General features: G+C 44.3%; 1 protein-coding gene and 1 long non-coding RNA gene across 3 annotated transcripts in view; one reads left to right on the forward strand and one right to left on the reverse strand.

Annotated features, from left to right (window-relative positions):
• The first annotated feature begins 3122 nt into the window (after positions 1-3122).
• PIK3R6 (phosphoinositide-3-kinase regulatory subunit 6) overlaps positions 3123-18616 on the forward strand; it is a 53800-nt gene continuing 38306 nt past the window's right edge. The window contains exon 1 of one of the 2 annotated variants that reach the window (XM_069953457.1): positions 3123-3672. The gene's annotated coding sequence lies outside the window, so the exon portion shown is untranslated. Of the gene's footprint in view, positions 3673-15974; positions 16401-18616 lie in introns of those variants that run through there. The other variant, XM_069953458.1, reaches the window with a different exon arrangement.
• LOC138772790 (uncharacterized) overlaps positions 8270-18616 on the reverse strand; it is a 51276-nt gene continuing 40929 nt past the window's right edge. Inside the window, exon 4 of the long non-coding RNA XR_011359824.1 lies at positions 8270-8541. This is a non-coding gene — a long non-coding RNA (uncharacterized lncRNA). The remainder of the gene's footprint in view (positions 8542-18616) is intronic.

Here is an 18616-nt window from a genome sequence, read left to right on the forward strand (position 1 = left end):
TACAATATGTAAAAGGCTCCTCATAACGATGTCAAGATGGTTACTGAAGATCCATTGGATTGATAGAGAGTACAAATTAAAGGTATATAGTAGTTGTATTTATATATCAGTAATTACAGGGCATGCTGACTATCCTCAGTGCCTTATCCATCCTCGGTAGTATGGAAGGTGTTGTAACCCCCGTTTGCCTGTCTGTCTGTCAGTTGTGTTTATAAGAGTACTTCTGTGTATGCACATACTGTATGTACTACTACATATACAGAACCATGGCTATCCCCACCTCCATTGTGTACAAACAGCAAAGGAAACAAAACCTGATTCCAGAAAGGCCCGTCTCAGAGATTCTCCGGACTACATGAAATATGGTAAAAAACTGCTTTTTTTTCTAACAACGGGTTTCAGGGACATATCCCCTCCTTCATCAGATTGTAATCATCATGCCTCGAAACGCGTTACAATGTTTCATATGTGATTACATAGAAAACTTCTTCACCATATTGGACACAGTCTGGAGCATCCTTTGGGAACCTGGGTTTATTTCTTGAGCTCTCGGCATCTTCCACGGGTTCAAGTGACTTGTGTCCTGGTCAAGGTTCCTAAGCTAAGTATCTCTGCCCCATGCCAGCAGCCCAGATTGTGTGTGTGTGTGGGGGGGGGGGGGGGGGGGAAGAGAAAGAATGGGGAGGTGAAAGTCCAAGCAACCTTAGTGCGTCCGTTTGGGGTGACCAGACCCCCTTGTTTTCTGCCCTCTAAGTAGAGTATATCTACTACAATACTGCCCCTATATACAACAATACAGTCGATATAATACTGCCCCTATATACAACAATACAGTCGATATAATACTGCCCCTATATACAACAATACAGTCGATATAATACTGCCCCTATATACAACAATACAGTCGATATAATACTGCCCCTATATACAACAATACAGTCACTATAATACTGCCCCTATATACAACAATACAGTCGATATAATACTGCCCCTATATACAGCAATACAGTAAATAATACTGCCCTCTATGTTGATACTTGCTCTGTACCTAGATGCTTCTACCAGTACACAGGGCTACGTCTTGACAGATCAGCATTGGCCTGGGTGTTTTCTGTATATATGCTGTATACTTTGATGTAATGTTTCGGCTTTACCTTGTACATTGTATGGCTCTGTAATTATCACAATAATTTAAAAGAATTATTAAATGATTAAATCCTAACTAAAACGGCTGCATGACGTCCCTGGTTTTCCCACAGATGTGGTTACGGGTTATGGCAGATGATGATATGTTCTACTATTTCTATACGGTTGGCGGCAAAATGATTAGAAATTGTCTGATCTCGAACCAGCCTCAGTGTTTCCCATAAAAAAAGAGGACCGACCACTTCAACTATAGAGAAGGGCTGTTTAGTGTATTGTATTGTATACACAGGCCACTTATCAACAGGAGAATTGGCCACAGTAACCAAACAAACACATAAAACTGTTGGGTTTTTTGTGTTTTTTTTGGCAAAATGTCTATAAAAATCTAGGTAAAAAAAAAAAATATATATATTAATAAGTTACATGAACAAGACAGGCCCTGTGCTTCACTATCACTTAGAAAAGAACGACTGGTACAAATAAAGGTGCAGAGGAAGTTGGCTGCAATGGCAGGTGTAAACTCCAGATGGCGCTGTGGACTCTCATTTAAGGGGTTACCCAGCAAAAATCTTTTTCTTTCAAATCAACTGGTTTCAGAAAGTTCTCAAGATTTGTAATTTACTTCTATTTAAAAATCTATACAGGAAGTGGTGTATTCTCTCCAGTCTGACACAGTGCTCTCCGCTGCCACCTCTGTCCATGTCAGGAACTGTCCAAATCCATATAGAAAACCTCTCCTGCTCTGGACAGTTCCTGACATGGACAGAGGTGGCAGCAGAGAGCACTGTGTCAGACTGGAGAGAATACACCACTTCCTGCAGGACATACAGCAGCTGATTAGTACTGGAAGACTTGAGTTATTTTAATAGAAGTAAATTACAAATCTATATAACTTTCTGACACCAGTTGATTTGAAAGAAAAATGTTTTTTGCTAGATTACCCATTACTCCAGTGGGCGGGGGGGGGGGCTTTTTTCTGATCTGGCAGGGGAGGAGGTGGCTGAGGGCAACGACGTCCACCCATCTCCCCGGTGCCGGCGGCGGGTTCCGTATTACTATTGCGGCACTTCAGTCCACCTCCTTTACTGACTGGCTGAGCTGACTTGAAAAGTCACGTCTGGAGCTTGCATCAGAGACCAGGAAGCGGCGGGGCAGCGGGGACCAGAGCGCCGCGATACGAAACCCGCCGCTGGAATCGGGGAGGTGAGTAGACGTCGTTCCCCTCAGCCACCTCCTCCCTTGCCAGATCGGAAAAAAGCCCCCTCCCGGCCGGAGTTCCCCTTTAAAGTACAAAGGAAGTTGGCTGCAATGTCAGGTGTAAACTCCAGATGGCGCTTTGGATTTTAATTAAATAGTACAACTATACAGGAACACTACATTAGAGGTAATAGTGCAGCCTATGGAAGGGGGTGGCTAGGAGGTGACAACCCCACATATGCACCTGAACAATGGTTCTGGTAGATAATGCATGTGGCCCATGCAAGACCATAGCATTGCCGTCTATCATTCACAAGTGTTTTCCTTCATTGCACAGGATACAATCAGACTCCTGGAGATACTAGTATTATACATTATGGCATTTGGGAGGTCCTAGAGAATCTATTGCCACATATAAGGGGATAAGATGCCTGCTGTATGTATAATGGCTCCAGCTCCAAGGCGGTTTCTCTTATTCAGGGGGCGCTAAGTGGGCACATTGGCCCCTGATAACAGATCCCCTATTAGTTCCCCCCAGGGCCGCTTCTAGTTTTCAGTACATGTAATAGGAGAGAGGGGAGCTATGCATACTTCTATGTAAGATAAAGTTGTATTTGTCTTTCCATAAGTTCTGCACCAATCCTGCGGCTCCTGTCCTGGAAACCTTCCCTCTGCTGACAGAGCTCCACACTGAGAGGAGATGGGAGGCCTGAGCACAGGGCTGGGGGCGGTCTATCCACGTTACCTTAACATCTGCCTGGCCGTCCCTCTCCTCAACACCTGGCTGCAGGAAACACACTCCAGAGCAGGGTGACAGCACAGGAGTGAACAGCGCAGGGGGTGACAGCGCAGGAGGTGGCAGCAGGTGAAAGCACAGGAGGTGGCAGCGCAGGAGGTGGCAGCGCAGGGGGTGGCAGCGCAGGGGGTGGCAGCAGGTGAAAGCACAGGAGGTGGCAGCAGGTGGCAGCACAGGAGGTGGCATTGCAGAAGGTGGCAGCGCAGGAGGTGGCAGTGCAGGTGGCAGCGCAGGTGGCAGCACAAGAGGTGACAGCACAGGAGGTGTCAGCAGAAGAGGTGACAGCACAGGAGGTGTCAGCATGTGGCAGCACAGGAGGTGACAGCGCAGAAGGTGACAGCACAGGAGGTGGCAGTGCAGGTGGTGTCAGCAGAAGAGGTGGCAGCACAAGAGGTGACAGCGCAGGTGGTGGCAGCAGAGGAAGTGACAGCGCAGGAGGTGGCAGCACAAAAGGTGACAGTGCAGGTGGTGGCAGCAGAGGAAGTGACAGCACAGGAAGCCGCTCCGCTCTTTTACGAGACACCTGAAACAAGGTAACAAGATATTTACCCTGACGGGTTACGGTCTCATCATTACCTTCTTATGACAACTGCACACTAGCGTATCTAAGCCTACCATGTGTGACACCGTGCTGACGTATTTTTCTATTTTGATACTGTTCCAAGCTGCTGTATCTAAGCCTATCATGTGCGATACTGTCTGCTGAGCCAGTGTATTTAAGCCTGACATACAAGACTGTCTGCTGAGCTGATGTAGCTAAGCCTATTACGTGTGATACTGTCTGCCAACACATTGTATCTAACCCTGACTTACGAAAAACTGTCTGCTAAGCTGCTGCATCTAATTCTATCCTGTGTGATACTGACTGCTGAACTGATGTATCTAAGCCCATTCTGGGTGATTCTGTGACCTGCTGTATCTAAGTCCATCCTGTATGCCGTCTCCTGGACTAATGTACCTAATCTTTTCATGTGATACTATCTTCTGAGCTGCTGTATCTTATCCTAACATATGACATTGATATAGATACTCCTACAGGCTCATAATCTGCTGACCTTCTGTATCTAAGCCTATTGTGTGATACTTTCTGCTAAGCCTGTGTACCCAATACTGTCAGTACTGTCTGCTGAGCTGGTGCATCTATGCATTGTCATGTGGTATAATGTGTGCTGAATGGTTGTATCTAAGCCTACTATGTGTGATACTGTGCTTACCTTTTGTATCCAATCTTATCATGTGATACTATGCTTAGCTGACGTATCTTATGCTGTCACGTGTGATACTGATATATTTACTCCTATTGGTTGACATTCTGCTGAGCTGCCGTATCTAAGCCTATTGTGTAATACTGCCTGCTGAGCTGCTTTATCAAAATCATGTGTGATACTGTGCCTACCTATGGTATCCAATCTTATCATCTGATGCTGTGCGTACCTATGGTATCCAATCTTATCATGTGATACTGTGCTTAGATGCTGTATCTAAGATTAGCATGTGTGATACTGGCCTTATCATAGTATTTCATACTATGCTGAGCTGCTGTATCTAAGATTAGCTGGTGTGATACCATCTGCTGAGCTGCTGTATCTAAGCCGATCATAAGACATAATAAAACCCCCATAACCTGCTGCAGTCTTCTTCCTATCCTATTATGAGACTGTAATGCTGTATACAGGGGTGACTATAGACATCCCTGCCCCACAATCACTAGGTTAGGTCACGGCTACAAGGAATACTCGTATTTTTTAGCCTTTAAGCCACCACCCTAAGTTTTATTAGTCTACTAGACCTGATATGTCTGTAAGACAAGTGTCCTGTATAGCAGTGCCTCCTGGAGATGCCGTCTGCTAATACCAAAGACTGCTAGAAAAGGCGGCGTATCTTACCTGAGAGCAGGATAATATACACATAGGCGGCCAGTCCCAATGAAGCTGACGGGCTTCATTGTAACATATCAGTCAGTATAGATGTGGTGTCCCACCACGGGGGTTGCTATTGGTTCGTAAAAATGTGTACTTATTGTGAGTGGTGATGAAGCAGTGATAGAGTTTCACCACTAGATGTCGCTATTACAGATATATGTACACAGATGCTGCATGGCTGAAGTATGGAAAGGGTTATTGTTTATTTGTATGTCACATGGATCTGTGAACCTATGGGAGTATCATCTTCTTCTGTCTTATTATCTCTCACTTTACTTCTTCACACACTCACAGCGCACCTTAGATACGCTGGAGATAGGAAGTCACATGGGTGATAGGAAGTAAGGGTCAGTCTGCTTCCCGTAAGGGTAGGAAGCAAGACAAGACACAGCTATCAGTTTCTCCTCAGTTTACTTCACAGGACACTATGCAGTGTTAAACTCCTACAGGAAAGGACAAGTCAGAGATCATCTCAACCCTCGCCGTGGACTAGGAGAGTCACAGTGCAGGACAGTATCCACAGACAGCAAAGAAGCTAGGAACTGATCAGGATAGAGCAAAGTTGCTAAGAACCTAGGAACTTTATCTCGCTGCGTGGTTGTCAGCAGGGATCCCTCAGCATTCCGCTTCTGCCAGGTAACAGGGTCTGGGGCTTGTGTCACCCTCATAGGACAGGTCACCCGACACTGGTTGGCATTAGGAGGTGCGAAGACCCAAAGGTCAAAACACAGGCACAAGTATTCTCTTCTTCTTCTTCTAAGTATTCTTCTGCCTTATCCTCCAACATCCCTGCAGAGCACAGTACTACTTAGGTTAAAACTCTCACGACATCCTCCTCTCTGCTACTCTGATCCTTTGTATCACTCAACACGCAACTTAGTCAGCACAACTGTACTCTTCACTATACTCCTATCATAGCACTGGATCCTGTATTACCAATGATACTACCGAGTAAATTATCAAGTGTATTATTAAGTGTTTTCTCAAGAGAAACGTATCCTGTCCGTACACAGCTGTATATTCTGCTACACACCGGAACTTTCAAGGTAAACAAGAGATAAAGAGACTCTGTGATTCTTCGCCCCACACCAACACAGTGTACATTACATACTTGGGACACTTCCCCTTTCTGTGGGTCGCGGTACCGATAGACCGGGAGGGTCACTACAATACTCCGGCCCACCGTGATAGCAACTCAAGGGACCCCGTAGCAACCCGGCAGGTCACTGACCACAGGGGAACAAGGTGTAACCGGCCCTTTAAAATAAACGCAGGTGTACCAGCATACCTGTGTGCCCAACTGGCACTGGCGTCACTACACAACATCTCAGGGTCCAGCTACATCTCGGCCAACCACCAACGAAGTGGAGTCACACCTCAAAATCTAGCAAGTGATTGGCCGCACCACATAGATGTATAGGCCAGAGATCTGGGTGACAACCTTTATGGGACATGTCCCTGCACTGATTGGTGGTTGTCATCCAGCTTTATTTACACTTACAGCTATATAGGATACAGAGGTGGAGGAGGTGACAAGGCCGGGGGTCAGGGTTAGCGCACCTTTCTCCAGAATAGATGTAAGAAGCATCGCCCATCTTCGGTGAACAGGAACAGATACTGAGCATCACACTGATCACAGCAATAAAATGAGAAGTGATACTGCGTGTGGTGTGTCTGGTGTGATACACTCTGCAGACTAGTATATCTAACCATAACATGCGCGATACTCTTTGCTGAGCTGCTGTATCTAAGTCTAATGTTTGTCTCATTTAAAGAAAGCCACAATGATAGAAATCTTGACGTGTGGGGATTTGTCCTCCTCAGTTTCGCCTCACAAGTTCTCTATAAGTGTTACACGTAAAAGATGGTGGGTTTCTGGGCAGGATTTATAAAGAAGAGGAGACCACAGGGCACTCACGCTTACAGCTACATCTGGCACCGAAAACCATAAAGCGGTCAAGCGTTATAAAAAATACAGCTCCCACCGTGCCCAGACGGCCTTCTGGGAATTGTACCTCTGGCCAGAGACAAGTCATACCTGTACCTGATCGCCTTATATACAGTGACTGCAGTCATGGGGTTAGTGCTTTCACCTACTAGATGTTTCCTGTCCATCATACAAGCTCTTAAAGGGACAGTGTCATCAGAAAATGGACTGCTGTTCCAATCAAGTTTTTATGTTATGTTTTTAAAGATTTTTTTTCTAAATTGTGGCAGCAGTATATAGATAACACAGAGGAGTACAGTGAAGAGGTGCCACCAGTATATAGGTAACACACAGAGGAGTACCGCGACAGGTGACACCAGTATATAGATAACACGGAGAGGAGTACAGTGACAGCTGACACCAGTATATAGATAACACAGAGAGGAGTATAGTGACAGCTGACACCAGTATATAGATAACGCAGAGTGGAGTATAGTGACAGCTGACACCAGTATATAGATAACACAGAGAGGAGTATAGTGACAGCTGACACCAGTATATAGATAACACAGACAGGAATACTGCGACAGGTGACACCAGTATATAGATAACACAGAGGGGAGTACAGTGACAGCTGACACCAGTATATAGACAACAGAGAGAGGAGTACAGTGACAGCTGACACCAGTATATAGATATGAGAGGTAAACATCATAGTTGCTGCTCACAATTCTGCCCCCTCCCTGAAGTCTTTTGCATTTATCCTCGTGGGACAGTCCCTGTCTATTGTGCCTATGCGCCATGGGCTTCCTGTATCTCTAAATGTGTTTAACACAGATCAGGAAAGATGGCTGCCCCCATTATAATGTACAAACATTAAATAAATACAAAATTTCAATCAGGAAATAAAAACATGTTAACATGACGCAGCAGATGACTAAAATAAAATAAAGTCTAGGTGATACACTACTTTAAATATATTCCAGTGGAAAAATAAATAAAAATTCCTCCCCTATTTTCTATTCTAATGCATGTTACCAACAGAAGAGACATTACACTTGGGGAAGCTGTCCGTGTCAGTAGCGCTGCAGCTACAACACAGTGTTGCAAAGTGAGCAGGGATAACTGTTATTAATGCTATTTATATTGTGCCCACAAAGCTACGGACACAGACAGCTTCCCCAAATGCAATGTCTTAGGCTAACATGCCTTAGAATAGACTTCAGGGGAGGTTCAGTTTAGCTACAGAACTGTGACAGGATCAGGGCTTGGGCAGCCCTGCAGTTCTCGACATAGCCATGCGTAAAAATTCAGTTAAATAACTATTTTCTCCAAAATAACCCTTTAATGTCTTTGTCACTGGGTCACAAAGAACTCTTCCTGGTCAAGTCAGGACCCCCTTTTACATCCCCAACGCTGTCCCAAGTGCTTGACAGAATCTATGTGTGCAGAGTATGAAACATGATCTGACCAAAACAAGGGATCCTGAGACGTGTAGTTTACCAGTCGCTCACCAGGGATGCCAGTAGCTAGCTTCTCCTCCTGGGCATGCTCTATAATACAGAAGAGAATAGCTATTAACCACCAGACATAATAACATTTTTACTAGAGCTTACATAATCAGAATGAGCGTGATGGAAATCAGCATCATAATACTAAAGGAGGCGTCATCTAAAGCTTGAGTGGGTCGGGGTGGGGGTAAGGAGGCCATTTTAAAGCCCTTAAGGAGAAGTTTGCCCCCAAAAAGTATTATAAATCAACTGGTGCCAGAAAGTGCAAGTGATTTGTTATTTACTTCTATTAAAAAAAAAAATCTCCAGTCTTCCAGTACTTATCAGCTGCTGTATGTCCTGCAGGAAGTGATGCATTCTTTCCAGTCTGACACAGTGCTTTCTGCTGCCACCTCTGTCCATGTCAGGAACTTTCCAGAGCAGCAGCAAATCTTCATAGAAAACCTCTCCTGCTCTCCAGGCTGGAAAGAATACACCACTTCCTGCAGGACATACAGCAGTCGATAAGTACTGGAAGGCTGGAGATTTTTTAATAGAAGTAAATTAGAAATCTCTGGCACTTTATGGCAACAGTTGATTTTAAAGAAAAAAAAATAAAATCTTGAAAACCGCCTTTAAATAGCACGCTGGTGGTGCCCACCTGATCCTGTATCAGACTTTTCCTTACAGTGAGGAAGAGGAGGCTGCGGCCCTCGGGCCCAAATACAATTGCTATGATGTCTGGACAGCCAAAGCTTTGGTTCTTTAGACATGATGGGGACTGTAGTCCTGCAGCAGCCGGAGGGCCGCAGCTTCCTATCTTCAGGGTGCACATTTTTGCATGATAGCGTTCTCCATACAGAACCTAGAGATAGGCCTTGTATAGGACTGACATAGAATACATGTCCTTGTGAGGAATGAGGAAGTGCAGGCTACTCTGCCCGCTTAGGTGTCTGCTAATCCCAATACTTAATAGTCTGATTGTTTCTGGGCACTCCCTATGGAGAACAGTCTACACATTACGGAAGAAGCCATTCATATTATTCTGAATATATCCATTCGTTTATTATGGCCACCAAATGGAGCCTATCACATTAAAGCTTGAAAAAAATCCTTTGTAGTAAGAGATGCCATAGAACTCTATGTGAAATAAAAGGAAATATCTAGTATTACTGAGAGGGTGTACAATGACATGATTATACAACAATTAAAGGGGAAATCTTTTTCTTTCAAATCAACTGGTTTCAGAAACTTAGACAGATTTGTAATTTTCATCTATTTAAAAATCTACAGTCTTCCAGTACTTATGAGCTGCTGTGTGTCCTGCAGGAAGTGCTGGAGTCTCTTCACACTGACACAGCACTCTCTGCTGCCACCTCTGTCCATGTCAGGAACTGTCCAGAGCAGCAGTAAATCTCCATAGAAAACCTCTTCTGCTCTGGACAGTTCCTGACATGGACAGAGGTGGCGTCAGAGAACACTGTCAGACTGGAAAGAATACACCACTTCCTGGCAGACATACAGCAGCTGATAAGTGCTGATAAGACGTGCATGACAAATCTATATAATTTTCCGAAACCAGTTGATCTGAAAGAAAAAGATTTTTGCCGGAGTACCCCTTTAATACCATGGTCTTTCTTTGGTGGCGCTGTTGTATTGGTGTCCTGGATGTTGGTTAAAAAGTAGATCTGTGAGTATTTTATATGTCAGCTTCTCATTTTTCATCAGAAATCTTTCTAGAAATGACTGAATAATATTTTAAAAGGTGACACTTCGCCTTAAACTCTTCCCTCTCTGAACGCACGCAGTGTCACTTCTTAATAAGTCAGCTAAGACAGACAGACAGACAGACAGTCTTCTTTCTCTGTGACAGCCACAATTCAGTCTGTGGAGGTTTCATAAAGATCTGGGAAAATGTTAATTCGACTTTTATGAAATATATATATATTTCGTAAAAGTATACATACATACATACATATACAGTGGTACCTTGGTTTAAGAGCATTTTGGTTTAAGAGCTCACAGTTTTTCAAAATTGTGACTTGGTTTAAGAGCATTGTTTTTGTTTAAGAGCCCCCTGTACTGGGTGGGAGCGCTAGTGTGGGAGCGGCATGGTCTGCATAGCGGGGTCTACAGCCCTATACTCTGACCCAGGAAGTCTCCCTCACCTTCCAAATCATAGCAGATCCACTTCAGGCTGGGGCTCACATCAGGGGACAGGACTGTGGAGGTATTCTCTTCGTAGCTGTAACCCCTCTCTCCCCGGACAGAGAGCGCAGCTATACTGTGCCCACATCTGCCCTGCTCATTCCTTCATGCTCCCTGCAGTCTCTGTCTGCCCTTGTATTTCCCATCCCCTCCATTAGTGTACAGTAACTTATACTATCACATATTCTGCTGTTTCTGAATGTTTCTTTCATCTGTTTTACATGTTATTCAGAATAATAAATCATTATTTCTGGGGTGTGGAACCAATTGTCTGCATTTCTATAATTTCTTATGGGAAAACTTGCTTTGGTATAAGAGTAAATTTGGATTACAAGCACGGTCCCAGAACGAATTATGCTCGTAATCCAAGGCACCACTGTATAATTATATATATATATATATATATATATATATATATATATATATATAAATGTTATCTCAACTTTTACGAACTTTTATATATATTTCGTAAAAGTCGAGATAATATATATTTATATATATTTCTGGGTCTGCACATGACAGTGATGGACACGAGATAGTATGCTGTAATGGGAACGGCAAGGAATTCTTACAGGCCTGAGGGCAGACTCTGAGACTCTGATCACATGGGGATGTTTTACAGAATTTTTTTATTAAAATGTTTTAGCTCAAACACTTCATTCAAACAAAACCACTAAAAACTGCATTGTCACCAAGTCAGGAGTGGGGTGCAGGCCAGCAGCGCTGTCACATGGCTCATGGCTACCAAACGCTGACATATACTTTCAGTGCTGTATGGTCTCCCTGCTGCGGTTCTGCCATGATTTGCACCAATCACAGCAGATGTGCTGCAGAGAGGCCGTGCTGCAATGTTTCTGCAGACTGGGTAGGACCTACAAAGGGTCGTGTTACACGGTCAAATATTCCTGCAAGCGCCGATCTCCTAGACTGCAGAGCCTATTACACGGCTTAATTATCGTGCAGCAAGGGCGCTATATTATATATATATATATATATATATATATATATATATACACACACACACACACACATAATCCACAGCAGTGCTGTGGATTATCACCTTTATATTTACTCCAGCCTTTGGTCAAGGCAAGATCCGCTGGCACCACCTCATCCACGGAGTGCTGCTGAAATTATCTCCTTTACTAATTATATATATATATATATATATATATATATATATATATATATATATATATATATATATATATATATATACATACACACACTCACCGGCCACTTTATTAGGTACACCATGCTAGTAACGGGTTGGACCCCCTTTTGCCTTCAGAACTGCCTCAATTCTTGGTGGCATAGATACAACAAGGTGCTGGAAGCTTCCTCAGAGATTTTGGTCCATATTGACATGATGGCATCACACAGTTGCCGCAGATTTGTCGGCTGCACATCCATGATGCGAATCTCCCGTTCCACCACATCCCAAAGATGCTCTATTGGATTGAGATCTGGTGACTGTGGAGGCCATTGGAGTACAGTGAACTCATTGTCATGTTCAAGAAACCAGTCTGAGATGATTCTAGCTTTAGGACATGGCGCATTATCCTGCTGAAAGTAGCCATCAGATGTTGGGTACATTGTGGTCATAAAGGGATGGACATGGTCAGCAACAATACTCAGGTAGGCTGTGGCGTTGCAACCATGCTCAATTGGTACCAAGGGGCCCAAAGAGTGCCAAGAAAATATTCCCCACACCATGACACCACCACCACCAGCCTGAACCGTTGATACAAGGCAGGATGGATCCATGCTTTCATGTTGTTGACACCAAATTCTGACCCTACCATCCGAATGTCGCAGCAGAAATCGAGACTCATCAGACCAGGCAACGTTTTTCCAATCTTCTACTGTCCAATTTCGATGAGCTTGTGCAAATTGTAGCCTCAGTTTCCTGTTCTTAGCTATTTGAGTCACTGTTGCCTTTCTATCAGCTCGAACCAGTCTGCCCATTCTCCTCTGACCTCTGGCATCAACAAGGCATTTCCGCCCACAGAACTGCCGCTCACTGGATGTTTTTTCTTTTTCGGACCATTCTCTGTAAACCCTAGAGATGGTTGTGCGTGAAAATCCCAGTAGATCAGCAGTTTATGAAATACTCAGACCAGCCCTTCTGGCACCAACAACCATGCCACGTTCAAAGGTACTCAAATCACCTTTCTTCCCCATACTGATGCTCGGTTTGAACTGCAGGAGATTGTCTTGACCATGTCTACATGCCTAAATGCACTGAGTTGCCGCCATGTGATTGGCTGATTAGAAATTAAGTGGTAACGTGCAGTTGGACAGCTGTACCTAATAAAGTGGCCGGTGAGTATATATATATATATATATATATATATATATATATATATATATATAGTTAGGGATCTCCGTGCAGCCCTTGCTTTTGTGTAAAATAATAAAGCTATAACTTACCAGCCCAGGCTCCCCTGGTGTCCTCCAGCCTTGTCTGTGGGATTCAGCCAAGTCAGTTAGCCAATTATTGGCTGTGATGCTGTCCCTGGACTGGTAAGTAATAGCTTTATTATTCTAAACATAATCACAGCTTTGCTATTACATGCAGTGATGCGCGGTCGGTGGACGAGGATTTTCTTAAATTGCCAAAATACAACGATCAGACGATGATTGGCTCTTCCGCTGCTTGTTGTCTTTATTACACGGAGCCATATTGGCCTGATTCGGCTGATTGTATCTTTTGGTCCTGACCTAAAATCAGGGCTGAGGATTGTGTAAAAAATAAAAAATAACTGTATGCATTACCTCTCCAAGGTCCTTGCGTTCTTCTGCCCTCTGCTCACTTCCTGGAACTGTCGCTGTAGATTCAGAGAGGTCTCTGAACTGACACGCCACTCAGCCAATCACTATCTGCGTCGGTTGTGGCCAGTGATTGGCTGAGCAGCCTGTCAGTTCACAGACCTACTCTGAAGTTACAGTGCCGGCTCTAAGAAACAAGCAAAGGGCAGAAGAACACAGAGAGGGGCGTGGTTTGCGCGCTGAGGAGAGAGGACGCATATACTTCGCGCTCCTGCACACCGGCGACTGAATCAGCTTTCCACCGCATGGTATTTCTTTATTACATACTAGAGACTTTCCCCCTTGCCTCCTGAACATTTTGAGATGCGGAAAACATCCCGTAGTGCATCGGCGGCCGCCCGGAGAAAGACACAGGCCGCCCTCCCGTCGGCCGCGGCACCTAAAGATGGCGCCCCCGGCTTCTCTAATCGCCTGTTGGACTTCTTACTCGCAGATGCCGGGGCAGCGTGGCAGGCTTCCCCGACACCCGAGCCGGCGCAACACCAGGCGAGAGCTACATCAGAGCGACAACCCAGCAAAACATCCAAAAGGAATCGGAGGAGAAACACTGCTATTACAAGCTCATATCAGCTGCGTTCTATTACCGCAGCGAGACCACAGCATCATTCTCCTACTCCTGCTGCTCTCTCATCGGTCCCCCCTTCCTCCCCTCTTGCGGGGGGCAGCCACACGAGCTCTTGTTCTGATCTGTGTCTCCCTGCCATGTTTGGTGAAGCGATTTCCGTACACTCTGGCACAGCACCAGTTTCTTCCTCTGCAGATGCGGAGCATAACTCTTTGGACATTTCTCAGATTTTCCATAGCTCTCCAGATCCTGGTCCTTCAGCCCATTCTACTCCTGATCCTTTGGACACCCTATTCAACGGGGACTCTCCCATCTCTATGCCCACTCTAAAACAGATGATGTTAGCTCTTAGAGACTCCGTTCGGGCGGATTTGGACCATGCCCTCTTTATCATAAGAGAATCCTTATCCAAAGTAACACGCAGAGTGCAACGTTTGGAAGACACGTTGTCTAATGTCATCAATGAACATAATGCCCTGCTATCCTCTCATCGCCATATGGAAACAGTAATGCAGCGTGTACAATCTACCTTGGCAGCAGTTGACAACCGCTCTCGGGAACACAATGTCAAAATCAGAGGCATACCGGAGACAATTCTCCCTACTGACCTTTCTAATTTTTCACGAACTTTTATTAAAGAACTTCTGCCAACTGCCTGTACGGATGAGCTTGTTATAGATTGGGCACGTCGCCTTCCTAAGCCTGCCTTTGTCCCATCTGAACTACCCAGAGACACTCTATTGCGCATACGCCATCTTCATGTAAAGAGAGACTTTCTTAACGCTGCCAGGAAAACTTGTCCATCTTCTCCCATGTACGCCAAGCTAGCTGTATTTCCTGATCTTTCAGCACACACTCTGAATATTAGGAGATCGTTTGCCCCTATCACTACAGCCTTGAGACAAAAGGGCATCCCATACAAATGGGGTCGCACGGCTGGTCTCCTTGTATCGCATAGCCTAGGACTTGTTATGCTTCCAGATGTGGACTCTGGCCTTAAATTCTTGCGGGACTTGGACTCTGACCAATCTTCCCAGGGGGTCTCCAGTGCTTTACCTACACCTGGCCCAGAAGTTGAAGCTTTTTAATTCTCCATTCTGTAGTGGACTCTATCTTTCTCTACGATTTGTGCAGGTCGTTCTCTTTAGATCACAGCTTTCATAACCATGTTGAGCCGTTCTCAGCCTAAACCGAACTCTTTGCCCTCGCCATGTGGTTGCTGCGTCGTGGGGATTGGACCACCGATCTGACCGCAGCACTTTGTTTTGTTTTGTTTTTGTTGTGTTTTGTTTTCTTTGTATTGTATATTATCATACAAGGGATAAGCATATGTTGTTTTTGTGTGTTTAATAACTTTATTGACCGCATGGTCATTATATTGCCTCATGGAAGTTAAATTGCTATGCCTACCGAATACAGCTGGGGCCTAGAATACACCACCATATAGCATACCTCGTATTGTTCTCTTAACGACTAACTCTGAGAATTAGTTCTCACACATAGCTGTTGTGGATGCCTGTCATTGTGCGTGATAATAGCAACATCACACTTATTTCAGGAGAAAATGACCTCCCTGTCATTCCTACTCATTTATAATTTTCTAACCCATTGTTTCATTTTAGCATTGTTTCTTTGTTTGTTGTGTTTCATGCTACGTACCTATTGCCACGGATATCAATCTGTAGTGTTTGTATGTTTTTATTGTATTCTTTATCATTCTACTCTTACACTACTTTATTCCCAAATTATGTTATAGCCCATCTATGTCTATGTACCTTATCTATCGGAAAAGTGAAAAACTCTCTAATAAAAATTATTGAAACAGAAGAACACAGAGAGCGTGGAGAGGTGATATATACAGTGTAAGGGCAAAGGCTGAACAGACATCACTAACGATGTTCGTGCAGCCCTTGCTAAATGATTATCAAGCCCCGTAATAGGCTCTGTAAGCAAGCGAGCAACCTGTAAGTGGGGAAAAAAGATAAGATATATCCCGTTTTATTATCATTGTCGAAGTGTTTTCAAGCATTAAACTGCACATTGAGCAATACTGCTGCAATGCAAATAATGGCCAGGAAGAAATGTAAGGAATTTAGGCAAAGTTTCAGCAACAAACATATGAGGAAAACAGAGCGACGAGGCGAATTAGAAGTTAAAGCGGCCAGAAATAAATTAGATGCAAGGGTCAAACACGGATGCCAAGTAACAGGACGAGGTTTGGCAGCACAGTAGAAGAGCTGACAGCATACTGGTGCTATATAAAGGAAGCCCTTCCTGCAAAACAAGATCCCTCAATGTCATCGGCCATCATCTCAAGGTAAGGTATCATCCTATCTATCATCTATCTTACTTCATACATGCAGAAGATCTTTAAAGGGGGTTTCCGGACAAAATAGACTGAGAAGCTGGCCACAGGACAGCTCATCAGTCACTGATCGTGGGGGCTGACACGCGGGACCCCTGCTGATCAGCTCCCACACAACACAGTGAGTGGGGTGAGAGGAAGTTGTCTCTGCTGTAACTGCAGCTCAGCTCCCATCCAGTAACCAAGTCCGGCCACTACACAGTGACTGGAGACAACTGCTTCAGCCCGTTCACTATGTAGCATGGGGGCCAGTCTATTCTGCCCAGAAAACCCCTTTAAATAGGCATTTTAGAGAAAAAAGCCTTAGGGGCATGTTTATAATTTTTTTTGCACGATTACTCTGGCTTATTTTTAGTTCTTGCGCAGGGCATAAAATTTTACGCATCATGTATGAAGCAGTTTGTGATATTTTTGAGCAGATTACTCCGGCTGCACCATTTATGAATTTTTTTGTTTTGCTCTGGGGTGGGGTGGTTTAAGTTTACTACTTTTGCTACTTTTTTGCCAGATTTATCATGTGCGACTTTATATTTTGCACAAAATAAAAAATTGCACAGCAGTATTCCAGACAGACCCTGGCATAGTTTTTGTAGCCAAAGAATTTGCCCCCCCAAAAATTGTGCAAGCACAAAAAAAGTACGCATCAAAGTCTGAGCGCCGATTGAGAAATTTTGAGCAAGGTCTGAGTTTTTGCTCAGTGTGTAAGAAGTGTGCAAGTGTAAAACAAAATTCACAAATCATAAATAGGCCCCTTACTGTGTGAAAAAAAAACAACTTTTGTTATATCCGAGATAGATAGATAGACAGATAGATAGATATGCATGCCCACAGAGACATGTTAAAGGGGAACTATCAGCAGGTTGGACAAATCTAAGCTGCTGATAGCCCCCTATAGCGCCGGGGATGCTGAAGAGGACAGTATGTGTCTTACCTTCCTCCTCGGTGCCGGTCTTGCACTGTTAGTCAGGGCAAAACCTGCTTCAGAGCACCCTTAGGAGCACTGTTGCATCATCTAGCCCGCCCCCTCCATAGATTATTATTAGAAGGGGTGGGCTGGATGACATGGCAGTGCTCCTAAGGGTGCTCTGGAGCAGATTTTGCTCCGACTAAGGGTCCTATTACACAGAGCGATTTTTAACGATTAACTACTAACAATAAACGATCGCAAACGAGGTTCATCATGAACCTAAAATCGTTCACCATATTACACAGAACGATGGTCGTTAGATACGATCGTTACTACAATTGTTTATTCCTTCTGATGCCAGCAAAACAATGGACAATGTGCAATTACACTGAACAATTAGTGAAACAATGCGGAACTTGAGCGAACGAATGTTGAATTACAGCGAATGATTAACGATAATTTTAGGCTCGTATCTAAATCAACGACATACGAACGATTTTTCGATCATTGCCTGCAATTACACAGAACAATCAACAATTAAATCTGAACGATAAAACGATTTTTTGCGTGTTAATCGTCCTGTGTAATAGGGCCTTAACAGTGTAAGACCGGCACCGAGGAGCAAGGTAAGACACATAGCATCCTCCTCAGCTTCCCAAGGGCTTTAGGGGGCTATCAGCAGGTTAGTTTTGTCTAACCTGCTGATAGTTCCCTTTTAGGATAGCTTCACACGTACTGGATCCGCAGCGAATTTCACGCTGCGAGTTTGCAGCGAAATCCGCTGAGGATCCTGTAGTGTGAAGCTAAATGGGTCCCATACACGCTAAGACCCGGAATGTGTGAAGCTACCCTTAAAAGGTTTTGATTGGTCAGGGTTTGTTGCCATCAATTCGTATAATGTGAAGGGTTAGGCACACCTGATTCTATAGAAAGTTCATGGAGTCCATCTCCTGTGGTGAAAAGACCCTCTCCCAGCATGTTCTAGCAATCGACAATAACACCAGGACTGTGTCTGGTATTGCAGCATACAAGGTGATAGGGTTAAGCACTAGACAACCCATTGTATAAATTCAAGAAAAACAAATAGAGAACACATTATAGCAGAATCTCCTGGTCTGTCCTGGGTGATACTATACAGCCATGAGATTTATTTATTTTTTATGAATTGGAGGAGATATTTTTCTGTCTTCATGTGATGGGCCTGTGAGCTGCCCTCCTCTTCCTTCCTGTGCCTTGGGGGACTTGGAGACGTTCATACACA

The sequence above is a fragment of the Dendropsophus ebraccatus genome, chromosome 14, assembly GCF_027789765.1.
Source record: "Dendropsophus ebraccatus isolate aDenEbr1 chromosome 14, aDenEbr1.pat, whole genome shotgun sequence".
In the NCBI taxonomy this organism is placed as follows: Eukaryota; Metazoa; Chordata; class Amphibia; order Anura; family Hylidae; genus Dendropsophus; species Dendropsophus ebraccatus.